Source organism: Sorex araneus, chromosome 3, assembly GCF_027595985.1.
Source record: "Sorex araneus isolate mSorAra2 chromosome 3, mSorAra2.pri, whole genome shotgun sequence".
Classification (NCBI taxonomy): Eukaryota; Metazoa; Chordata; class Mammalia; order Eulipotyphla; family Soricidae; genus Sorex; species Sorex araneus.
In genome coordinates this window covers 222,951,204-222,964,359 of record NC_073304.1, presented here as the reverse complement: position 1 = coordinate 222,964,359, position 13,156 = coordinate 222,951,204, and the positions used below count along the sequence as shown (strand labels likewise).

Here is a 13,156-nt window from a genome sequence, read left to right as displayed (position 1 = left end):
CCAGGTTCGATTCCCAGCATCGCATATGATCCCCTGAGCACGGCCAGGGGTAATTCCTGAGTGCAGAGCCAGGAGTGACCCCTGAGCATTGCTGGATGTGACCCAAAAAGCAAAAAAAATAAAATCGGTATCTGCATCAGCCTTCTCCCATGCACGCAGGGCTGCATCATGGACATGAGCAAAAACAGCACACGGCAAGGTGACTTGCCATTCTGGGTCACGCCATTTCCCTTTACCAATTAACATCTCATCAATCAACTTAATTCCTGAAAAGTTTTGTCCAGCATGGCCTAGGCCTTGAAGCTTTGCCTTGGCCTCATCACTGAGCCACATTCTCCACTCCAAGTACTGAGAAGGGGTTAAGCAAGTCTTAGAAACCACATGAAAATCTTGAGATACTCAGTAGGCCTTTTTGCTCCAGTCTGTAAGATACTCCCTACAGTATGAAGATGTAGGCCCATATGAGACACAGGCCTTTTTGAAATGACTGAGAGAATCCATCCTTAACCTGCGATAAGATGGATGCTGCTGCTTCTCTGCCTGGACTGGGCGATTGGAAGCATGTCCCAAGTGGTCTGGAGTCCCTCTCGGACTCAGAATCTGAGTAAGTGGTAGCAGACTCATAACCCGCATCACTTTCATCTGATGCACTGGAAGTAGAGCTATATTCACCAGCCTCAGAAATATTTTTACTATGAAAACCCTTTTGAGACTTAGGTGTGGAAGGAGCTGAGGTCGTATTATTTATAATATTCTCCTCCACATCAATTGTACTTTTCAAAAACAGGAGAATAGAATTAACAATCTCCCATGTAATCCAGAATCCCACAGGGATCTTAGTCCCTTCCTTAGATGCCTTGTAGGCATTATTCTTAACTTTTTTCCAAGTCTTGGTTTCTAGAGTTCCTTCATCTGGGAACCACGGGTTAACCTTATAAACTACTTTAAAGCAGGACCGGAGTTGGTCTCTGGAAATGCAGAGTTCTGGGTCTCCTGTTCTGCAGAAGAAAAATGGAATCAAATCCATAAATGGCCTGCCCTGTTCAGTCTGGCTCGAGAAAATATGAAAGATGTTGGGAAGGCCCAGAATCTGCCCCATCTTAGTGGGGGAATGCTGTTAGGATTCTAATCCCCAGCACACTAAAAATCCTGTTCTCCCACTCACTTTCTAGACTGGGGGTGCACCGAACACTATTCTTACCTTTGGACTGGGGCGCGCAGATGCAGTGAAGCCGAGGAGGGCTGAGGTGGTACCTTTCACGGTTCCCAGCGAGAGTGACAAAACCCTGTTGGTGTGGGAGCTGAGCCCTGACCCCAAGGTCAAAGCCTTGCATGTGAGCTGGGTCCGGAGGGCAGGACGGGGTGTTTCAGGAAAGGCGCCTCGAGCCCTGACTTCCCACCGTGGCCCCGAGCCCTGCACTGTGCCAAGGGAACCGTGGCTGTCAGCTCGCCGCGACACTTTCTCCTGCTGCACCTCGGGCCCCGTGGCCGTGGCCGTGCGACGCTGCTGCAGCCGGGGCTTGCAGAGTGCAGCGTGCTGGGGATGTGGCCCCCCGCGCGGGGCCGGGGCGTGTGCGGGGAGGGTGGGCCTCGGCCGCGCACTCTGCGGTGGGTGACCTCAGCGGCCCCGCATCGTTCTCTGTCCGCAGCCTTCTCCCGCTTTGGCCTCCTGTACGCGTCTTCGCCAATGCTTCGGCCGCCCCGCCGGGTTTTTACGCAGCGGTCATTTTTTTTTTAATTTATTTATTTTTAATTAGAGAATCACCGTGAGGGTACAGTTACAGATTTATACACTTTTGTGCTTATGCTTCCCTCATACAAAGTTCGGGAACCCATCCCTTCACCAGTGCCCATTCTCCACCACCAGTAAACCTAGCCTCCCTCCCACCCTCCCCAATCCCATCTCCCCCCACCCCACCCTGCCACTGTGGCAGGGCATTCCCTTCTGTTCTCTCTCTCTAATTAGCTGTTGTGGTTTGCAATAAAGGTGTTGAGTGGCCACTGTGCTCAGTCTCTAGCCCTCATTCAGCCCGCAACTCCCTTCCCCCACATGGCCTTCGACTACATTATAGTTGGTGATCCCTTCTCTGAGTTGCCCTTTCCCCAGAATGTGAGGCCAGCCTCCAAGCCATGGAGTCAACCTCCTGGTACTTATTTCTACAATTCTTGGGTGTTAGTCTCCCACTCTGTTATTCTATATTCCACAGATGAGTGCAATCTTTCTACGTCTGACTCTCTCTTTCTGACTCATTTCACTTAGCATGAAACTTTTCATGCCCATCCACTTAAATACAAAATTCATGACCTCCTTTTTTCTAACAGCTGCATAGTATTCCATTGTATGGATGTACCAAAGTTTCTTCAGCCAGTCATCCGTTCTAGGGCATTCGGGTTTTTTCCAGATTCTGGCTATTGTAAACAGTGCTGCGATGAACATACATGTGCAGATGTCGTTTTGATTATACTTTTTTGCCTCTCTGGGATATATTCCCAACAGTGGTATTGCTGGGTCAAATGGGAGCTCAACCTCTAATTTTTTGAGAGTCGTCCATATTGTTTTCCAGACGGGCTGAAACAGTTGGCATTCCCACCAGCAGTGTAGAAGGGTCCCGTTCTCCCCACATCCTCTCCAACGGCGGTTGCTTTTGTTCTTTTGGATGTGTGCTAGTCTCTGTGGTGTGAGGTGGTATCTTGTGGTTGTTTTGATCTGCATCTCTCTGATGCCTAGTGATGTAGAGCACTTTTTCATGTGCACTTTTTTGCCAAAAGCAATTTTGGCCATTCATATTTCTTCCTTGGTAAAGTTTCTGTTCATTTCTTCGCCCCATTTTTTGATGGGGTTGGATGTTTTCTTCTTGTAGAGTTCAACCAGTGCTTTATATACCATTGATATCAACCCCTTATCTGATGGGTATTGTGTAAATATCCTTTCCCATTCTGTGGATAGTCTTTGTATTCTGGTCACTGTATCTTTTGCAGCACAGCGGTCATTTTATTCTGCGCTCGCCGCTCACTCAGCCCAAGGGGCCTGCGGCTGGCAGCTGCTCTTCCAGTCCTCTCCGCTGAAGGTGGGTCGGCACTTGGCGGGGGCCGGGGCCCGTAGGAAGCAGTGCTGGGCGGGGGCACCTTACACTGGCAGCTAGCCGCCCTCACCCACCAGCCTCCTGCAGCCTTGTAGAGTGTCCCCCAGAATCCAGGCAGCACGGCCGGTCCCCCAGGGCTGCTGCTGCAGAAACGCCAGGGCTGGTTGCAGTAAGAGACTCGCTGACAGGGTGAGAGCCTGTTCCCAGCCTCCTCTGGGCTTTGATGGGATCCACGTGTGTGCTTGACAGTCCTGTTGGCTGGAGGGACTCGCGGCCAGTGTCATCGCTCTGTCTTAAGCCAGCCGTCCCCGATGCCCAGCCCCAGTTTCCCACTGTAAACTTTCTTCCCTTTGCGTGCACCCCGGCTCCACAGTCTCCAGCTCCTGAATTCCATCTCGCTTGGGCCTCATTTTGGTCCCATTCTTTTGTCTGGCCCATTTGTTGGGTGTGGAGGGGATGGGGATAAGAACCTAGGGGTCCCCCTCTCTGCTGTTTTCCCGTGCACGCCCCCACCACTTCCCATGCCTCTGAATATATGAATGAGGATTATTCTTTTACAAAACTTTCACTTGATAATTCTAAGTCTTCTCTGATTGGCTCCCTGAACTGGCTTCTCACACCTCATCTTGCTGGTCATTCTCACTCCCCATCCTTTCCTCCTTGCCTGCGCCTTCACGGACATGAGAACACCCCTCCGTGGTGACCATAGACTCTGCTGCTCCTCTGCAGGCTCAACGCCTGCTTCAGTCCCTGCTCTATGCCCTATACATACCTATACCCAGGAGCACATATGATTGCCCCAACCACCACCTGGAATGATCCCAGAGCACAGAGCTACGAGTAACTGATTATTGCTGAGTATGGGTCTGAAACAAGAGCAACCACCAAAGTTTGTACAATTTGCTTTTCACAGCCATCTTATGAAACTTGTGTTGAGAAGCCTTGGGTCGGCTGAATTAGATCTCTGTGGCAATTCGTTCCTATCCTCGAGTATGTGTCTTATGTCATTAGGTTCATCTCAGCAGACATAAAGCAGTTCAACATCGTGCCCTTGCCCTAAACAGCTCCCAATGCCAGGAACTGGCAAGCTACTATTTTGGTTTCAATGGATGGTCTGAAAGGATTGTCAGGGTAGGAAGTGGAGAGAGTTCAAGTGCAGAGCCTGTGCCCACCGTGTTCAAGGCCCTGGCTTTTGTCCTGAGTACTGCACGACTCCACAGCACTGTGGGTTGTGACCCCAGCAGGCCCTGTGGACCGACAGACCTGGCAGATGAGAGTTGTCTAAGTGAAAGTGTCTGAGCCTCGGTCACACCCCAGAATCAGTAAAGATCTCAGTGAATTGACGGTGTTGTCCATATTCTACAACACTTGTGTGCTCTGCATGTGCATGGTTGGTGTAGTTCATGGAAAGTTTTGCTTAATGTTGAAGTCACAGGCTACTTCAAGTGTTAGCCTGGATTGCTGGAGTTTCATTTTTATCTCTAAACATTTTAAAGTCTACATTGAGATGTTCAGAAGGACCTTCAATCTAAAATCCAGCTTCAGGATCTTTCTGACCTCGAAGAAAGGGAAAATGAAGATATTGTGGCACCACTTCAGAAGCAAAGCATGAAGATCTTCTGTGCTTTAGAGGTGGTATTGTCACCCTTTGATTGCAAGAGCCCTGGAGTTGGCATAGCCAAGGAGATTTTGGATAAACTGGAAGGTCTCTGTGGGGACTGGAATGGGGGTGTGGGTAAGAATTCATTCTCTCGCTCTCTCTCTCATCACATTTTCAGACATCAGAAAAAGCCCTTTCCTTGCTAAGCTGCTAAAGCCTTGGGCAGATGTTTTTAACAATACTTGTTCAAATCTTAGGTAGTAACCACAGAACCATTTGTTGTTTTTTGGGAGGGGAGGTGCTAGGGACACCTGATGATACTCCTTGCTCAGCACTCGAAATCACTCCTGGAGGTGCTCAGAGGACTCTGTGGGATGCTGGAGATCAAGCCTGGGTTGGCAAGTGCCCTACCTGCTGTTCTGTCACTCTGACAGAACCTTGAACTTCACAATTTTAGAGCTGTCTTCCTACCAAGAAGCTTAGGGGTATGGAGATGGGAACAGTGTTTCTCCTATTTGGAGTAATAATCTTCTTTGTTCCAAAGTATCTTTCAAGTATAGATCATGTGTAATCTTCTGTTATCCCAGCAAATTCTTCATCTAGATAACGAAATAAACTAATATAAATGTTTTTTCCCCCAGAATCTGTGGCACGTAGGCTTAGGGTATTCAGTCAAAGGCAGGGCTGTTAGTGAAAGAACTGGAACAGACTCTTGTAGGTGGATCTTAGGGAGAGACCAGCTCATCTATGCCACTACCAACCCTTTCTCAAGCTCCTTCCTACCACCGTATTTTGGGTGTTTCCATCCCGATCCCGAACTCCAGCCCCAAAGCAGAAAGAAAGAATTTATTTTGTATTGTTTGCTCTGAATCAACTGTTGAATATGCTCCAAAAAAGTTTCCTTAGAGGAAAGTATGTGAAGATTGCTGTATTTCCCTCAGGGACCATTAAGCCCTACAATAAGAGATTATTGATATGTTGTGAAAGGTTGAGCCTTGTGTAAAATGTAAAATGTATTTCCCTCTGTAAAAATGTATTTCCCTCTAAGATTGGTTGCCTCCTACTTCAAACCCCATCAACTGTGGTGTACTGCTCTTGGAATATTAGTGGTGTGAGGCATGTCAACTTCCTAGTTTATAGTAGTGTAATCTGTAGGTGTCTAGCTTCACTTTGCCTATTTGAAATACATAATCAGTGTGAGCTCTGTGCCATGATCTTGACTAATTTCTCCCATCTAGTTCACTTATTCAGGAATGTACAGAATACATCAGACAGCAAAAATGTATGGTAATAGCCCTGACAGAATATACCTACCACAGAGCCTTTGAGACATAGCCTTGTTGAGCAGTATGGGCCATGTAGCAGCAAAGGATAGGGTTAATGTTTTGCTAACTTGCTTGATTGCTTTCTGTAACTTGCTAAATTGCCTTCTGTAACTTGCTAACTTACTTGATCACTCTCTGTAAAACAATACCTTACAGTATGACCTAAGCTACACAAAACAAGGACCTGTTTCAGGAAATGAAACTGCCCAGATGCCTGGTAATGTCCAGGAAAGGCACGGACATATGGCGAAATTTTCTCTAGCAAAGCAGAATGTCACTGATGACCCCCCTTGATCCCAAAAAATGAGGATGTTGATCTAAGTGACCTGGGAAAAATGAAGATGTTGATCAAAGTTACCTTGGAAAAATGGGAAAAATGAGAATAATGATCAAAGTAATCTTATTTACTAAGGTGTATAAAAAGAGTCTGAACTCTGTATACGGGGCTCTCTTTCTCTCTCTCTAACCCTCCTCTGCGTAGGAGTGAAAGCGGAGGGAGAGCCCCAGCACACTGGCCTGAATAAATCCCCTTGCTGTTGCAGAAAGAGCAGTTTCGGTTTTGTTCCTTCACGCCTCCCACTGGCAGAGATCTGCTCGACCCTAACATTGTGTGGTGCCTTCCCTTACTCACTAAGATCATGATGTAGTTCTCTTTTTATTTATCTATCTATCTATCTATCTATCTATTTATTTATTCATTTATTCATTTATTCATTTATTTCCTGCACAGCAGAGCCTGGCAAGCTACCAGTGGTGTATTCAATATGCCAAAAACTGTAACAAGTCTCAAAATGGAGACATTACTGGTGCCCGCTGGAGCAAATCAATGAGCAAAGGGATGACAGTGATACAGTGATTTATTTATTTTTAATTTTTAAAAATGTTTTGGGTCACACCCAGCAATGCTCAGGGGTTACTCCTGGCTCCGAACTCAGAAATTACTTTTGGCAGTCCTGGCTCTGCACTCAGAAATTACTTTTGGCAGTGCAGGGGAAACCAAATGTGATTCCGGGGATAGAGTATGGGTCCACTGCATACAAGGCAGAGTCCATACCTGCTGTAGTATTGCTTCATCTCCAGTTCTCTTTTTAGACTTCATTTAAGTCAGTTAATATAGATTTATATTGTAAATCTATTTGTTTTGGTTGGATTTAGGATCATAATTACGACTCAGAAGTTTGCTATTCAAAAGGCTGTGTCAGATGCATTTCAGAAACTGCTCATTGTGGTTTTAGGTAAGACTTTTCTCAGTTGTCCTTGAAGTACTGCAGTTTTCTTATTTGAAGAGCAAATAAATTGAATTTGAGAAGTCAATTTTATTGAAAATGCACTGTGGCACTGTCATCCCATTGTTCATCGATTTGCTCGAGCACGCACCAGTAACATCTCCATTTTGAGATTTGTTGTTACTGTTTTTGGCATATTGAATGCGCCATGGTTAGCTTGCCAGGCTCTGCCGTGTGGTTCAGATACTCTCAGTAGCTTGCCGGGCTCTCTGAGAGGGAAGGAATAATCGAACCCGGGTTGGCCGTGTGCAAGGCAAATGCCCTACCTGCTTTGCTATTGCTCCAGCCCTATATTGAAAATAATGGAAATAGTAGTACTTCCTATTCTTTTATTCACTAGATGCTTTTCAGAAGTCTCAAATTTGTTCTTTGTGGAACCTGTGAAAAATAATTACAGTAAATATTACCCCCAATGTATAAATATAGAATAGTTTAGATTGTAGAGTGTTTGATCCAATTCTTCTTTCTCAATTGCTAGTCAATAAAACAGAATAGTATAGTGGTTATAAACTTCAGACTCCTGTTTAAGTACTAGCTCTGTTCATTTTTCTGCCTTTGAACTGGAGCAATAGCACAGCGGATAGGGTGTTTCCCTTGCATGAGGCCGACCCAGGTTCGATTCCACTGTCCCTCTCGGAGAGCCCAGTGAGCTACTGAGAGTATCCTGCCCGCACAGCAGAGCCTGGCAAGCTACCCGTGGCATATTCGATATGCCAAAAACAGTAACAACAAATCTCACAATGGAGATGTTACTGGTGCCTGCTCAAGCAAATCGATGAACAACAGGATGACAGTACTCCAGTGCTCCTTACTTTTCTGGGTTTTGGGCCACACCTGCTGATGCTTAGGGCTGACTCCTGGCTCTGTGTTCAGGGACCACTGCTAGCAGGACTTGGGGAACCACATAGGATTCCGGCACTCAACCTGGGTTGGCTTCATGCAGGGCGAATGTACTATCCACTGTAATATTACTCTGGCCCCTCTGTCTCAGTTTTTAAATGTAACTGTAGGTCTTCTAAACAGATATGCGAAGGTATTTCTAAGCTACAGTTTTCTGAAAAAATATACTTTTAATTTAGTTGACCTTATGGGCAATATTGTAAAAGTAAATACTTAACGCTTACATTTGTGGAATATAAAGTAACAGTGGGAGACTAGCACCCAAGGATAGTAGAGAATGAGACCAGGAGGATTGCTCCACAGCTTGGATGCTAGCCTCACATGCTGGTGCATGTGAGACAGCTCAGATAGAGAAGGGACCACCAAGTCAAGAATGCTTGGAGGGCCCATTTGGGATGGGAGATGTGTGCTGGAGGTAGACTACAGACCGAAAATGATGGCCACTTAATGCCTATATTGCTAACCACAACACCCAAAGGAAGAGAGTAAAAGGGAATGTACCTACCAGAGTGGGAGGAGGGGGGTCATGGAGGGATACTGGGAACATTGGCAGTGGAGGATGGGCACTGGTGGAGGAATGGGTACTCAGTCATTCTATGGCTGAAACATAAGCATGAAAGTTTGTTCGTCTGTAACTATTGTACCTCACAGTGATTCATTAAAAACAAGAAAATAAAGACATCAAATAATAAAAATTAATAAATAATATTTTAAAAACTTACCTAGAATTTAGTAACAGACAAAATATTCTAATTATTGCTACTGTTTTCCTACTGAACAGGAAACTCAACTGGCATCAGTTCAGGGTTGGTTTTCAGCACTGACATATTGAGTGGTTGTGATTTTATATGACAACCAACTATGTATTGTGAATCTTCACTGTGATTCTGCTGGGGCCAGGAAACAGCTGAGAGACGTAGTGCACATGCTGTGCATGTGGAAGGCCAAGGTTGGATTCCTGGCAACACATGGGTATCCAGGAGCACCCCCAAGTACCCAGCTCGGGAGAAGACTCTAAACACTGCTGGGTGTGATCCCAAACAAAAACAAATAATGGCCATACTATTTAAGATTTTAAAATTTTCTCCTCTTATGAAATTTAATAGTGTTATGAATATTGCCAGCTGCGCCAGAAGGAAACTGAAGAATCAGTAGAGAATCCACAAACAGAATTGCTCTCCTTGCTCTATAGCCCTGCAGTCTTAGAGACAGAAATTTTAAGTTGTCAGAGACCTTATTTACTTACACGAGTAGACCCGGAGTTGACTTCAGCCTTCCAGTCTGGGTCATTCTTCTAGGAAAAGTGACTTCTTTGGTCAGTTGGTAGAATTTCTGTCAACTATAAGAACATTTAAGAACCAATGGGGCTTAAGAAGATGGTACTGGAGCCAAGGCACCTGCCTTGCACATCCCTGCCATGGCATATGGTCACCTCTAGCACCACCAGGGAGCACAGAGCCAGCAATAGCCCCTGAGTACCAGAAGATATGATCCCCACACCCAAAATATAAAGAAATAAAAGAAGCAGTGGGTTGGACAGATAGCTCAGCAGACTGGGCACATTCTTGGCATGCAGGAAGCATAGTTTCAGTTCCAGCTCAGCATGGCATTGCTAGGAGTGACTCCCAAGTACGAAGTGGGTATAATCCCTGAGCACCATCGAGTCTGACTTCAAAACAGAGAAACAAAAAGAACCAAACTTAATGTCTGCATTGAAAAGGAAAATGCTCTTATTTTATGCTTTAAAAATACAATTATTGGATGTATAACGGGAGTACACACCAGTATCATTGTATACTACCTTTATAGAAATAACATTTTAGACAGTAATTTTTCATTTTTGCTTTTTGGGTCACACCTGGCGATGCACAGGGATTACTCCTGGCTCTGCACTCAGGAATTACTCCTGGCTGTGTTCAGGGGACCATATGGGATGCTGGGGATCGAACCCGGGTTGACCTCGTGCAAGGCAAATGCCCTACCCAATTTAGACAGTAATTTTGAATTTATCCTTGTTAACTTTATTTCAGAAAGTGGTAAAATACCTGTGGAATATAGGCCTTTTGAGGAGCTCACTGATGCCAGAACTACATGATTTAATTCAAGTCTGTGAAGAGAAAAACACAAGGATGACATACAGAGGATGGCTGTAATTTATAATAATGAGCCGACCTTGGAAGTTTTTAGCATATGCAGTCAATTCTACCATCCCCAGAAAAATATGAACTCTAAAACTTTATTTGAGGGAATTTCTGAAGTTTTCCTGAAGTCCTGGCCCTTGGTTCTAAACTCTTATTTGAAATTTGGAGAGTTTTAAGTGCCCTCTGAGTTCTGTCAGAGAAATACCTTTTTGAAATCCCCTTAAACAGGATCTAGGGATTTTGGCCTTAATTGTGATTATGTTGCAGCATTTGAAAAGTTACATTTTTTTTCAAGTAAGATACAATACCTAGAGCTCAGCATCTCATATATATCTTGTATGAAACATTTTATGAAAGAACGTTTCTCTTAAACAAGTGCACCATATTCCAAATTAGGAATTAATTTGCTAATTTCCAGGAGAAAATATAAATGCACTATTTAACTGTGTGTGTTCTAGTGATGGCGGAAGGAGGGGCTGGGTGCAGAGGGGTGGGAGTGGGTGGAAAAATGTGTTTCATACCATTGGGATTAAATTTGGAGTTGGACATATGTAATTAATGTGGCTCAAAATCAGAAAATGTATTTTCAAATTTAGGAAAAGAAAGGGAGAGAAAAGGTGTTGTGTTCCTCTTTTTAAAAATATTATTTTGTTTGTAAAATAATTTTTATTTGTGGAGTAGGTAGCGTGGCTCACACTTGGCACTGATCAGAAATTACCCGGCCTGGCTCTTTGTTATAATCACTTGTCAAAGTGCTCAGAGGACCAGGTGATGGTAGGAATCAAATTCAAACCTTTCTCCTGCAAAGCATGTGCTCAGTCTTTTGAACTCTTGATCTAGTTGTGCAAAATAATTTTTCAAATAGTTTAAAACAAACACATCAAGAAAACTTCAAACACCTATACTTGGACCTTAACAAGACTAGCTCAGGAGCCTGAGACATAGTTATACAGGCTGGAGCATGGACTGTGCGTGAGGGAGACCTGGGTTTGATACCTGGCACTGCATGGCCTCCGGAGCACTGCCAGGAGAAACCTCAAACACCTCCAGGTGTGGCCCCCAAACAAACAAAAAACGTCCACCTTATTATGAAATGTGAGAAGACATTTAGTACTAATGCCAAAGAATTCAGAAAACTAACATCCACCCCTAAATGAGGACACTCTTGGAACCAACTCCATTCAAAGCTCTCTACTCAACTAGAACTGGGAGGAAGCCCCTTCTCATGGAATGTATATTCTAGAAGTCTGAGATAATGAGAACTGAAATCCATGAGAAGAAGGACTGTGAAGAAAGTTAAATGGGTGCGAGTCACAGTATTGCAAGGGAGCCTTGTTACATTCTGAGGTTAAGGTCTTCAGTGGTCTCTCCAAGAGTGCTAGAAAGGCAGGCAGCCCTCTAGAAAGGGGCTTGCTACTTTTTCTCTATGAATTAATGTTGAGCTCCATGCAAGAAAGGGGGATTTGCCCCAGGCCAGTGTAAATGAGTGTATATGACTGTTCATTTGTTTAAGGTCGCTCTCCCAGAATAAACTGTCTATGGCCCCAGAGCCCTCCTTCAGAAAATTTTGGGTCAGTGGTTCCATGCTATCTCCTCTCTAGGAGAGTATTAATCAGAGATACTGAGAGTTTAAAGGAAATGAGAACATTTGGGAACCCCCATCCATCCTAAGTAGTGCTCCTTTTGCAGGTCAGCTAGCTTTCTTGGAAGCAGGATGGCCCAGGGGAGGAAGAATGTGTCTCGGATTTCAGTAGTGAGGAGGACGCACCAAGACCACCACAACTGGACTAGTACTGTTGAATTCGCCAGTGTGCCCAATGGGGGACACACTGTTCCTTCCCCTCCCCACCCCCACCACAGGGCTAGGCCCAGAGTAGTTAGCAGTCCCAGTCCTGTTTGGCTGGCAGGGGAGGCTGGGGGTGGGCGGAGAAGGTGGGAAGAGGACCTGATTGGACGTCTTTGGTGCCTTTCAAGTGCCTTTCTGGGTCCTGCTGGTTCCCCAATAAAGGCAGCATAAAGGGGCTGTGGGGGAGGGGCGCGGGGTTGCTAAGGGTGTGCTGTTGCTAAGGTCCTCAGTGCCTAAGGGTGCCACGGATCTCCTGGCTGCCACAATGGCTGGGCTCAGGTCCGGACGCCCGCGCCCTAGTGGCTCGGACCATGGCTCTCGAGTTAATCCGAGTGTCATGTCCTGGCAACGGCTATATGTCCTGTGTCTACTCTTGTGGCCACCAATGTGGCTGCTTGTGCAGGGATCTCCGATCATGAAGCAGGTCCTGCACCCAGTCCCGCTGATCCCTGACCCCTCCACCCCCAAGCCCTGGATTTCACCTTCCCGTGCTCCTGCACCTGAATCGCTTCATGCCCTTCAACCACGGGTCAAGACCGGGTTTTTTCAACATTTCACCCCGACTGTTCGCCAGATGTTGTTACCGCCACAGAAGTTTAAAGGTTTCATTCCCATCCTGCATGAATACTCAGGTAAAGGGTTGCCCTCTGCATCCCATCGATTTGCCCTTCCACACCAGGGTTTGAATGACAAGCCAGCAACACATCAGAGGCTCCCATTTGATCCAATGATATGATGGACTCAGGATCAGAGTCCACTTCTAGCTTTGTCTCCAGAGGGGCAAGTACAAGTCCAACTATAGGTCTAGGTCAACCTGAAGATCACACATCTGAAATGCCTGCTCCACCTCTAGGTGGACAGGTTCCAAAACTACTAAACTTCATTATTTCTCCTGAAAACAGGAGGGAGGGTCTAGTTGGCCATCACCATGCTGCTGAAATTGTTGTGTTGGGTCCAGAGCCGCAAGAAGCAGAG

General features: G+C 45.6%; 1 pseudogene; it reads left to right on the top strand.

The window, feature by feature from the left end:
- The first annotated feature begins 561 nt into the window (after positions 1-561).
- LOC129403535 (RAD52 motif-containing protein 1-like) lies at positions 562-10,289 on the top strand (annotated as a pseudogene).
- Positions 10,290-13,156: the final 2,867 nt, after the last annotated feature.